The sequence below is a fragment of the Ursus americanus genome, chromosome 16, assembly GCF_024610735.1.
Source record: "Ursus americanus isolate L20-20 chromosome 16, mUrsAme1.1.p, whole genome shotgun sequence".
In the NCBI taxonomy this organism is placed as follows: domain Eukaryota; kingdom Metazoa; phylum Chordata; class Mammalia; order Carnivora; family Ursidae; genus Ursus; species Ursus americanus.
The window spans coordinates 27,225,180-27,237,547 of record NC_142142.1 but is presented as its reverse complement, the minus strand read 5'-3'; positions in this window follow the sequence as shown (position 1 = coordinate 27,237,547).

Sequence of the window (12,368 nt, the reverse complement as noted above, 5' to 3'; positions counted from 1 at the left end):
TCATTACTCCTCCAGGTTTTCCCCCCTTTTTTTCCTAATTAAACTTTCTCTAATAGCTTATTCCCGATAGCATCCAAATATTTCTCCCAGGGTGAAAAAGTATTTTTACCTTCTTCCTCAGAAAATACCCATCTTTGCATTTCTCTTTAGAGAAAACAAAACAAATAAAAAACAACATAAACTAGAAATTTCCTAAAAACTGAAACTCAGCAAGCCTCTTTTTATATAAGACTTGAAATTTTGTTCTATATATCAGGAATCTTGTTTAATATTTAAAGATGAGGACATTAATTATTCTTTATATTAGCTGTGCTATTCTTACGTTTGCTAGGATTCAGGATGACCATTCTATATTTACCAAATTCTCTTTGATTTTTGTATTTTTTTTGCTATCACACATGTTGCTCTCTGTTTCTCTGTTTTATTATTTATTAGTTATTCATTTATATTTGGGGGGTATGCTCTGTTTTTTCAGAATACCAGGGACATAAATGTTGATATATTTTCCTTCTTCCATATTTATAACTGTGTTATTTAGGATATGCTTGTTTATGCTGTAGTAATAAAGAAGCTCAAGAATTTCAAGAGCTTAAAAAGTCAAGTTTAATTTACTCACTGCATGTCATCAGGGGGTTCTACTATCAGAGACCTTTAAGAGCCCTATCTGATAGAGATGTCAATCACAACAGCAGGGAAAAAGATGACATGGCATACCATACCTGAGTATCCAAAAGTATTACACATTTCATATCCAAAAGTATATACACATTTCATATTGACCAAAATAAGTAATAGGCCCATGCCTGAGTTGTGGTTGCAGGAAAATGAAGCCTACTATTTGTATGGAGTGAGAGTGACAATGATCTTAAACATATTCATGGAAAAACCATAATCATCCCTTTTGGTCTTATAAAGCATCTAATTATTTTCATTTGTTCTGCTCAGTTCTTCAAGTTCTCCACTGGCTCTTACCAATTTTTTTATGAGTGCCTAGTCTGCTCTGTGCTGTCTTCTAATTAAGCTTTTATTTCTCTTATAAAATGTTTCTCTCCAATTTTTTGAGCTCTACCAGCTCATACTTCATTTTAGCATATCTTTTCTGGGCTCTTATATCTATACTTTGAGCTCATAAATAGGTTTTGTACTAGTTTTGTAAATATGGTCTCAATGGTTTTGATTATCTTCCCTTTAAGAGATGGACTCTTGGGTGACTGGTTGGCTCAGTCATTGGAGAACGTGACTCTTGATCTCAGGGTGGCAAGTTCGAGCCCTACCTTGGGTGTACAGCTTACTTAAAAAAAAAAAAAAAGGTGGACTCTAATTTTTCAATTGTAGCCTGAGCTTAGGGACTTTTTTTAATAATAAATAAAGTACAAGCAACAGTATGCAACTCCAAGACTAGGTCATAACAAGGCACCGTGACTTTTGTTTTCTTCTCTGTTTCATCACTCACTCTTGGGGAAGCAAGCTGACATGATGCTAGCAGCTCTGTGGACAGGCTCACATGGCAGAGAGCTGAGATACCCTGACATCCTCCACACTAATGAACAGGAAGGTGGGTCCTTCAGCTGCTGTCAAGCCTTCAGATGACTGCATTACTAGCAGAGGTATTAATGACAACCTCATGAAAGACCCTGAACAGAACCACCCAGCTAAGTGTCTCTGACCCACAAATACTTTGAGATATAAATGTTTGTTGTTTGAAGCTACTAAATTTTAATTAATTTCTTAAAAGTTGCAAAAATAATACATACAGATTATCTCACTATTTTGTTAATTCATATGGAAATTTTGTTAACAATTTTCACCAGCTAGATGACAACATTTGGATAGTTTACTTTTTGCTTTGTCTTTATTTTTGCCCATATATTAGTTTCTTTTTAAAATTTTGATTTTTTTCATTAATAAGTGATTTTGAGTGAGGCTGATTCTAACTTGACCATGTTGTGCATTCCAGAAGTAATTAACTCTGGTTCACAATGAGTTTTGTGAACTTCTAAGTTATTTTGCTCTTTCTGCTCTATAGAGATTAAAAACTTCAATCTTCTCATAATACAGAATCTTTCCCTTTCAACATGCTTTGGTAACACATTGCATGTCTGTGTGTATTCTACTTCTTTGATGTATTAGCGTATTATTCAATTTTTGAACAATATTTTGGTGTTTCTAACTTTTTTCCTATTGTAAACAAACATGCAATGACTACCCTTTAAAATATTTAGTGGTTTTATAGAAGATAAACTGATTCAGAATGCCTTTCTGTAGCACCGAGTGACCCACTCATTATTAGCTATCAAGATTATGTCTTCATGACTTTGTTCAACCCTGCCTTCAAAACAAATTCAAGAGGAGCATCCATTGTCACAGTGTATATCCATTCTTGTTATAAACAAAGGAGTAGAACTTTTCTGAAGAACTATCTTCATCTGAGGTCAGCACTACTACTGATATTTTCTAAATATCTTTTCTTCCCTCTGACTTCCATTGCATGTAGCACCCTTTCCTGTCCCTATTAGGAGTTATAGAGGCTCTTATTTCTGTGGAAAATGGCAGTTGCTTTTCTGGTTCTATCTCTCTTTGCTGTTGAGGCAAGATTTCTAGGCAGAAAAAAATCAATTTTATTTTATCTCTGATATATTAAAACTAGAAGCTTTCCAGCTTCAACAAATTCCTTATGAACATAGTAAGATATGATGCTCTAATAACCAAATACACTCAGGTAATTAATCATCTGAATCAGAAGTCTCTTTTCCCTATGTATTTCCATCCAAAATAAAAACTGACTAAAGTTCTATTTCACAATGGAAGAATAGTCAGTTCTTAATTTAACAATGAATAGTAACTTTGAGAAAGCTTGGACAAAATAGTTTTGTTTCTTCATTATTCCCGTCTCAAAACTAACCAAACTGTAGAGTTGTACACTAGGAAAAAACCTTCTATAACTTCAATCTCACTCTCCTCCTATTTCTCTTTTATTTCCAACACAAAATGAAACTGATATTTTGAAAGTAAAGATACCAGAAATTTCTTAATTATTGCTATTATGTGTTTTGATTCTCATTAGCACATATAGGGATTGTCAAAGTGACAACTACTTCTCAAATATGTCAGAATACAACAATTTCTGGTAATAAAAATAGCACATACATTTTTCATATTAGCCGTGTGCTAACCTCAATTCTAAATGCTTTACATATATTAGCATTGTTTTTGTAATCACCTTATGTGATGTGTACAAATATTATCACTATTATACAGATTAGGAACATGATGCATAGTGAGTAACTTACCCTAAGTCACATAGTTAATGACTGGCAGAGCTGGAATCAAACTAGGCAATTCTAATTCCAAAATTCATGCTTTCAAACAGTGCTTTCTATTCTCTCTAAGAACCATGCTAAATGCTTTAAAGGATACATGGAACCTCATCAGTCACACCAGAACTGCATTTTACAGATAAGGCAGCTAAGCTTCAGAGAAGTTAAGTAACTTTTTGAAAGTAAAACATTTATATTCCAACCAAATCTCATTTATATTGGCTACAGATAGAATGATGCCCATACCTATTTCATAAATGGATTATTTGAATATTTGGAGGAAGCTTACCCAGATTTCAGGGAGAGTTTATATTTTTGATTAACTGGTCCAGGTTCTTACTTTGATGGGGAACAGAGAAAGGGATGTACTGTATGGTGACTAACATAAGATAATAAAAAATTATTTAAAAAAAAGAAAAGAAAGGACTATGTTATCCTATTCGGATAAGTGTATTTAATATTAATGATGAAACCATCATACATTAGAGATTTTAACATTTGCATACACTCCATTGCCACATATTTTTTTTAACATCTGTAATATATCTGCCTTGTGAATCTGAGCAGAACAAATAAAAACTGATAATTTTGTTTGGAAGATTATATTCTTTTCTTGATCCTTTAAATACTCCCTTTAATTAAAAAATTATCTTTTATAGTATTGAGCACACTTATTCAATAATAAAATTAAGGGTGTTTGTTATGTCCCTAAGAATTTTTTAAGTATTAAGAGAGAGACTAAACCACCTTTTAAAAGAGGAAAAAAAGGCAAAATTGCCATATTCACTTTGTATGAGAAAGTTTGTAGCGATAATTTTTTTTCTGGCTTACTAGCTACAGTGACAGGTCTTAAAGTATTTTTAGAAAGCCAACTAAACTTTTCACAGCTATATAAAAACTTGGAACACCTTGGACATCTAAATTAAAAGATTACTCAGTAGAAGGCTACATAGTCCCTATTTTCCATTCTAGCCAGCCACATGGATATAGTAGATGCAAAGAGTTTCATGTATCTGTTGAAAAAAACAAAAAGCAGTTGGCTCATCACTGGGATTCCCCTTAGGCAAATGATACCAAAATAACATCTTTGCTAAGGTTTTTAAATGAAGACACAGTAAACAAACAAACAAAAATATTATCTGTTCTTCAATTTGATACAACTTGATTTAAATATAAACAATTATTGTAATTTCTAAAGAATATTTTTAGGAAGTAAGGACCACAGTGATTATACTTTATGAGCCACATTTTTACTGAAACTTGTAGTTTTACTGTTATAGTCTTTTCTTTAAAAAGATAATTAGGTGTCAATACACAGCATTACATCATGGAAATAAAAATGATTGGTTTCATGAGTTTTTCTCAAAGAAGTTTTTACATCTGTGTGTAATATTTTATAATTATTTTTTATATTTAACATTTTTAATCTGGTTTGATATTCATGAGACTAATGACTTATATAACTTATTTTCAAAGAAAATCTTATTCAGATTAAGTTTTTAGCCTCTAATATGATGCTACTCTGTACTTATTTTAATTTCATGGATATAAGATTAGGCAGTAGGGGAGAAAGTAGTTCCCATCTATGCAAAAATAGTTTGGTAGGTAATGAATAGAAAAAGGAAGGGGGAGTTCTTACTACTAATGAGCCCACATTTTTTTTTTCCCATGGATGCAAGGATATAATTCTTTGGCCAGATGATCTGCCAGATGATTGTTTTATCTGTTGGTACTTTGGAATTCAACCTGTTAATGAGATGCTCCTTTCCAACTAATCACTGTCACTGAAAATGGCATATTACCAAAAGTGTGATTCAAGTCATAGCTGGGAAAGATTAATGTATAGTGACAACAGGGAACTCTAGGGGACTTTGGGGATAGAGAAGGTTAATTGGAAATGCTGAAATTAATGTTCATTAATTTAATAAACTGAAGTGCCTTTCATTGTTAAGAATAGATTACTTTCTTCTACCTAATAATGTCTGTTCTTCATTTGAGAAGATTCATTTTAGATAAGGAAATGAATGAAAATAGAACTTTAAAAGAAAGTGAGAGAAAGAATATTCAAAGAAGTAACTTTTGAACTCTTTTCTAATTCAAGAATAAATAATTCATATCTATTTGATAACTAATACCTGGAGCCCATCATTTTTGCTTTATAAATTGCATTTTCAAAGTCTAATAATATTGCAGTGTCAAATATATAACAGTGTTTAGCAATAAATTGCACATCCCCAAAACATGATCTGCAAAATGCTTTTCAAACAAATACCTGTGGTAATATAAATTTGGAGAACACTAAAACAATATCTTTCTTATACAGATTCACAATGCTCATTAGCATTCACATAAACTACATTTAATGCCAATTTTTCAACCTTTCACCATTGAATATATTTCCTATTAATACCTATTAAGAGATGATAAAAACACAACTTGACAAAAGCTGGCCTTAGATCATTTAAACTAATTCAAATATTTCTCTCCATTTTATTCTTTTTAGAGAAATCTCTTCAGAGAAAAGTAGACGTTATTAAAAAGAAAAACTTTTTAAACTACAATACTTTCATTCATTCCAAAATAACTTAAAAAACACATAAGAAGTTTAGATTTGCAACATGAAAACTTTGTATAGGTTATGCATGTCTTATTTCCATTTCAATAAAATTAAAAGAGAGATGGAAAAAAGTCTTATTAACCCATCAACTTATAAAACAATATCTAATTCATATTTGAGATCAAGATCAGCTAATCAAATTTTTAGTTTTTTAATTTATCATTTGACATTTTCATTGTCCAATACCTTTAAATTTATTCTCTGTCTTTAGGAATTCAGTTGATAGGGGTCAGCACAAGACAAAAGATTCATGTCAAGCCAACTGAGACCTATTTTCAGCAATTCCACTATTATAAACATATTTTTCTGTCTTCCCTTGTAATAGCTTTGAAGTTTAGATTTTGAGTCAGGAATCTGAAATAAGAAAATAAATTTCCCCCGAATATCTCAATCTCACTTATTGAAGAATCCATCTTCATGCTACATCTGTGAAATTTTACAATACTTTATCCCTATACATATGTGCCTATTTCTTTACTCTCTGAAGTCTCATTTTTATGTTCTGTTCATTTGCCTATTCCTTTCGCAATACACACATATTATTATCATAGACGGATAGGAGCTTTGACATCTTAATAAGAAACTCTCATCTCTGTTTTTAATTTCCAAAATTGTTATTCTCAGATATATTTTTTCATATCAATCTTAGGATCAACTTGGTAAGTTTCAAAAGTACTCTTTGGATTTTGATTGAAATATCATTGCATTTATTGATTAATTTAGGCAAAATTTACAACTTAATAGCAGTGAAGTATTCAGAGTTGATAGGATCCATAGTCACGACAGCAATCCTTTTTATTAAGACCTTCTTTACATCCTTCCGTAGATTTATAATTTCTTCAGAGATTCAGTTAACTGAGTTTCTTAAGGTTTAGTTTGCTATACAAATGGACTGTACTTTCTGATTATATACCCCTTGTTTGTTTGTGATATTAAAAAATCTATTGATTTGATCTTTCATCCATTTGGATTAATAAATTATGACATAATAACTTGTCAATTGGTAAACAATTAGATATCCAAAATCAATCTTTACAAATTCTCTTCTTTCCAATATTTAATCTATTATTTTTCCTTATCTTATTGTTTTGACTAGGCTTTCCCATATTTTATTGAAGGTCGGAGATAGAATCAAGTATCCTTATTCTGGTCCAGCTTTCATAGTCACCAGTGTAATGTGACATCACACTAAACATGATGTGTGGTTTAGATTTGGACTATTTAATATTTAGCATTGTGCGAAATATCTGCTTCTGATTCTTTCTCTTAAATTTTCAGTAGCAATAAAAGCTTCATAATATCAACTGCTTTTTGGTATGAAATGCATTATTTTTTTCCCTACTTCAGTCTAGCATTGTAGTAAATCACATCAGTGCATTTCCTATGTTGAAACACCTTTGTCTGAGAAAAATCCTACCTGTTCAAGGAATTCGGATTATGTTATATTACCAATTTGAATTTGAGTTTTGTTAACCATATGAAGAGATTTGATAGCTGCTTTTATTTTCACTTCTCTAAGTCTCTTTGTATAAATATGAAATAACCAGCCCTACTTTTTTTTTTTAGATTTTATTTATTTATTTGACAGAGAGAGACAAGAGAGGGAACACAAGCAGGGGAAGTGGGAGACGAAGAAGCAGGCTCCTAGCGGAGAAGCCTGATGTGGGGCTTGATCCCAGAACGCTGGGATCACGCCCTGAGCCGAAGGCAGCCGCTTAACGACTGTGCCACCCAGGCACCCCCAGCCCTACAAATTTTGATACAACTCACCTAATATAGTCCTGTTTCAGAAGCTAGATCTTTATTTTCTTCTCTATTTGTTGGTATATTTGGGTTTTCTATTTTTCCTTAAGTCAATGTGGCATTTAGTGTGCTCCTGGGAAGAGATCCATTTCATCTCGATTTTGATATTATCCTAATAGAAATGTTATTTTACAAATAACTTTATGTGGTTATATTCCTCTTTTTACAAACATGAATTGCACCTTTTCATATTATCTTTATATTTACAGTAGGGCAGTCTATTTTTTTAAGTAGTTATGTCTCTTATTGATCAACGCCAGTTATTTTGCCTTTTGTTTTTTAATCCTCCCTAATTTAGGTGATTCAAACAAATCTAAGTCTATGTGTTTCCTCAGTCTTTGTTTTTGTTTTTATTATTTTTTAATAAATGCTTTTCAGGTTGTTAATTTTTCTGTGTATTTCTTCAGATATCACTATAAGTATTTGCTTTTATTTTTTTAAGTTTTTATTTAAATTCCAGTTAGTTAACATACTGTAATATTAGTTTCCTGTGTACAATTTAGAAATTCAACAATTATATAATATGCCCTGTGCTCATCTAGGTATTTGCTTATATACCCTCATTTTGAGGCAGTATTATTTATTACTAACTGGTAGTAATTTATGTATTTTTATATGAAAGTTTTTATTGTGTAGAATTATGCATTTAAAGTATAATCAGTCGCTTTATTGATTTATGCATTTGTAGGCACTTGATTTCATGTTTTCTGAGATTGTCAATTATTTCTTAGATTTTATATCAGTTTTTGAATTACATATTTTGAAACTAAATTGTGAAGAGTATCACCGTTTATTACCAGATGATATTTTTCCTTATGGATTTTTTTAATCAATATGAAACAACCCACTTTTTTCTTTTTGATAAAAATTTAGGTTAATCCTATTTAATTTGATAGCATTATTATTCCAATGGAATTGTTATTTTACCTTTTTCTATTTCTTCTATTTTCAGACTTGCAGGGGTACTTCTTTAAACAGCACACAGATGAAATAAAAAATTTTGCATGTACTTATTTAATAAATATAAAATATATATACAGATACTATCAGACTTCCTATGACTTTTAATATGAAGTTTTACCCTGGTATCTTTTGTGGGGCCTTATTCTGCCTACAATATATGGCTATGCTATATTTAGTATTTCATTCACCAAATGATGGATCTTCCTTGTGATTATTTTATATGGGTTTTGTTGTGTTTCTTAAATTTGAGAGTTAATGTTTTCAATTAGTTTGGAAATTTTTCAGCCACCATTTCTTCAGTTTTTCTCTGACCTTTCTTCTCCCTCATTTATTGTCTGGAACTCCACCCACATACTTGTTGGTAAGCTTGCTGTATCCCACAAGACTTGAGTCTTTGTTAATTTGTCTTCAAACATTTGTCTTTCTGTTCTTAGGGTTGGATCATTTTTACACATCGCACTTTGAGTTTTCTGCTTCTTCTATGTTACGTCTGTAATAGAGGTAAGCTAGTGAATTTCCATTTGGTTCTTCTTCAGTTTGCACTTCTATATTGAGACTCCCTATTTGTTGAGTTGATGCCATCATAATTTTCTTTACTCCTTTAAATATAAATCTCTTTAATTCCTTTTTTTAGACTTTTTCTATTTATTTTAGACACAGAGAGCATGAGCAGGGGGAGGGGCAGAGGGAAGAGGAAAGAGAGAGAATCCTCAAGCAGACTCCTTGCTGAGCACAGAGCCTGATGCAGAGCTCAATTCCAGGATCCCACTATCATGACCCAAGCCAAAAACAAGTCACCTAAATGACTAAGCCATTCAGGTGCCCCTAGATTTCTTTAATTCTTTAACAGACTTTTAAACAAGATTTATAAAATCTCTGTTAGCTAATTTCAACATCAGAGACTTTTATAGTCAAATGCTACTATTTTTTTTTCCTGAGTGTGATCACAGTTTTCTGTTTTTCCATTTTTTTAATTGAAAATTGGACATTTTAGATAACATGTTGAAGTAACTCTATTTTAAATTGTCTTTCTAATTATTATTTTCATTTTAAGAAACTTGTCTGGACTAAAACTGCAAAATCTATACTCTAATAAGTATATAGTCTCTGATATATCCGATCTTGTTATTATTATTGTTGTTTCTTTTCTTTTTTTTAAACCTAGCTCTGATGGTTTATTCTGGGTATCACTTTGCTTAGCTGTCAGCCAATGATTTGAAATGAAGTTTTGCTCAAACTCTTCAAGCCTGAAAGATTTCTTTTTTTTTTTTTTAATTCTATTTATTTATTTGACAGAGTTAGAGACAGCCAGTGAGAGAGGGAACACAAGCAGGGGGAGTGGGAGAGGAAGAAGCAGGCTCATAGCGGAGGAGCCTGATGTGGGGCTCGATCCCAGAACACCGGGATCACGCCCTGAGCCGAAGGTAGACGCTTAACCGCTGTGCCACCCAGGCGCCCCAGCCTGAAAGATTTCTATACTGTGCTGATTGATTTGTGTGTGGGTTGAAAAGTATATTCAAAACTCATCCAGTTCTTAAAATATCCTTTTACTTTCACTGTCCACTGGTCTTTCTAACATTTCCCGTGTTCAGGAGTACAGTTTCTCAGACAACTAGGCAGTTAGGGAGGGCTGCCATAAAAAATACTATAAGATCGAAGGCTTAGAAAACAGTAATTTTCTCACAGTTCTGGAGACTAGAAGTCCAAGACCAAAGTATTAGCCAGTTTGGTTTCTCCTGAAACCTCTCTGTTGGACTTGCAGATGACCACCTTCTCACTGTGTCCTCACATGGTCTTTCTTCTGTTCATGTGTATCCCTTCCTCTTCTCTTCATCTTCTTATAAGGACACCAGTCATATTGGTTTAGGATCCACCCATATAAGCTTATTTAAATTTAATTACTTCTTTAAAGGCTCTATGTCCACAAAGTCACAGTCTGAGGTGTATGGGAGGTTAAAACTTCAAGTATGAATTTTGGGGACACAATTCAGTCTGTAACACTATTGACTCTCTCATTTCCAAAATCCTTCTGTTCAATTTCTGGCTGGCCTGTTATTTATTCTGATCAGGATCATAACTTTGGAAGCTCAAAGGAATGAGTTTTTCTTATTTATTTCCTATCAATTTTGCCAAATTTAGTTGACTGAGTCTTGGATTTTTATCTCCTACCCCCACACCAAATTGAGTCTACACACTGTGGCAGCAGAACTGCTTATTTTTCAACCAGCACTGCTCTGGTAAAACTACAGTTCTTACCAATTTGAAGTGATACTAGAGAATAGGAAGAGGCAGGCAATAAAAAGGCAGATTTCCACTTTCTCTTACCCTAAGCACTGTCAGTTTGCCTTTGGCCAATTTCTAGAAACCTGATATTGTTGTTCTCAACAATTCTGTTCAGTTATACATTTTGGGGTGTGTATGGGTTTTGTTTTGTTTTGTTTGTTTGTTTGTTTTGTGTAGAATGTTGGCCAACCTCTTTTCTCCTTCATATATGGAAATCCCCCTTCCTCTCAGCTTTGCCTTTGTTCTACCCAATACTTCCCAGTTTTAATTTTATCCTTGCTAGAATACAGCTTCTAGTTATTATCTAGAAGAATTCTTTTGGCAAAACTTCTGGGTTCTTGTATATTTGAAAATTTCTTCATTAAATAAAATTTGGTTAAATAAAAGATTTAAGGTTAAAAGTTATTTTCCCTCAGGATAATGGAAGAATTTTTTGAATGTTGTAAGTGGATGAAGATTCAATCCATTAGGTCTTCTAGCATATATGTTTTTATTCCCTCAAAAATATTTAGGATTTATATATTATCTTTTAAATTTTCTTATGTTTCAATATAAAATGTGTAGGTACGTGCTTGTTTAGCACTTTTGATATACCATGAAACTATAGGATATTTCACTCTGCCTGTAGAGTCTCTGGTCCTGGCTCACTTGTTTCCTATGAAAGCTCTAAATATAGTAGATATCCATTAGGAAAAACTGGTCATACTAATGATTTCTCTTCCTCCTTTCCAAGCCCTATCCTGTCTACATGTGCAATTGGCAACATGCCCAGTGAAAAGTGGTTTGTAATGAAAAGCTCAGGTCAAAACTGTTCTTTTTCTTTGGAATATAAGTTCACCTGTTCATATTTCCACAGTTCTCTGATACCTTTAAATATACGATTTTTCAAAAAATCTGGTTATTTCTATGCTTTACTACATCCCTCTCAGAAATAGAAGCTTTCTACTGTTTATTTATTTATTATTATTATTATTATTACTGGAGTTTTGAGGTTTGTCTATAACAACATCCAATATTTAAAATGGTTCTGTGACAATCACAGGAAAAATGACACAATCGATGTTAAATATTTTGCCTTGTTTTAAAAAGAGCTCCAACCTACTTATTCAACCTGTTTTAGTATCCAAAATTCCATTAATTGGAGGATTTTCAAGCTAAAATGCTCAGATCAAATAATCTTTCTCAATATTTTATTTATTTGAGAAAGAGTGAGAGAGAGAGAGCAAGAGAAGGGGGAGGGGCAGAGGGAGAAGCAGACTCTCCACTGAGCAGGAAGACCAATGTGAGGCTAGATCCTGGGACTCCAGAACATGACCAAAGCTGAAGGCAGAAGCTTAACCAACTGAACCACCCAGGTGTCCCAACAATCTTTTTCCCCCCCCCAA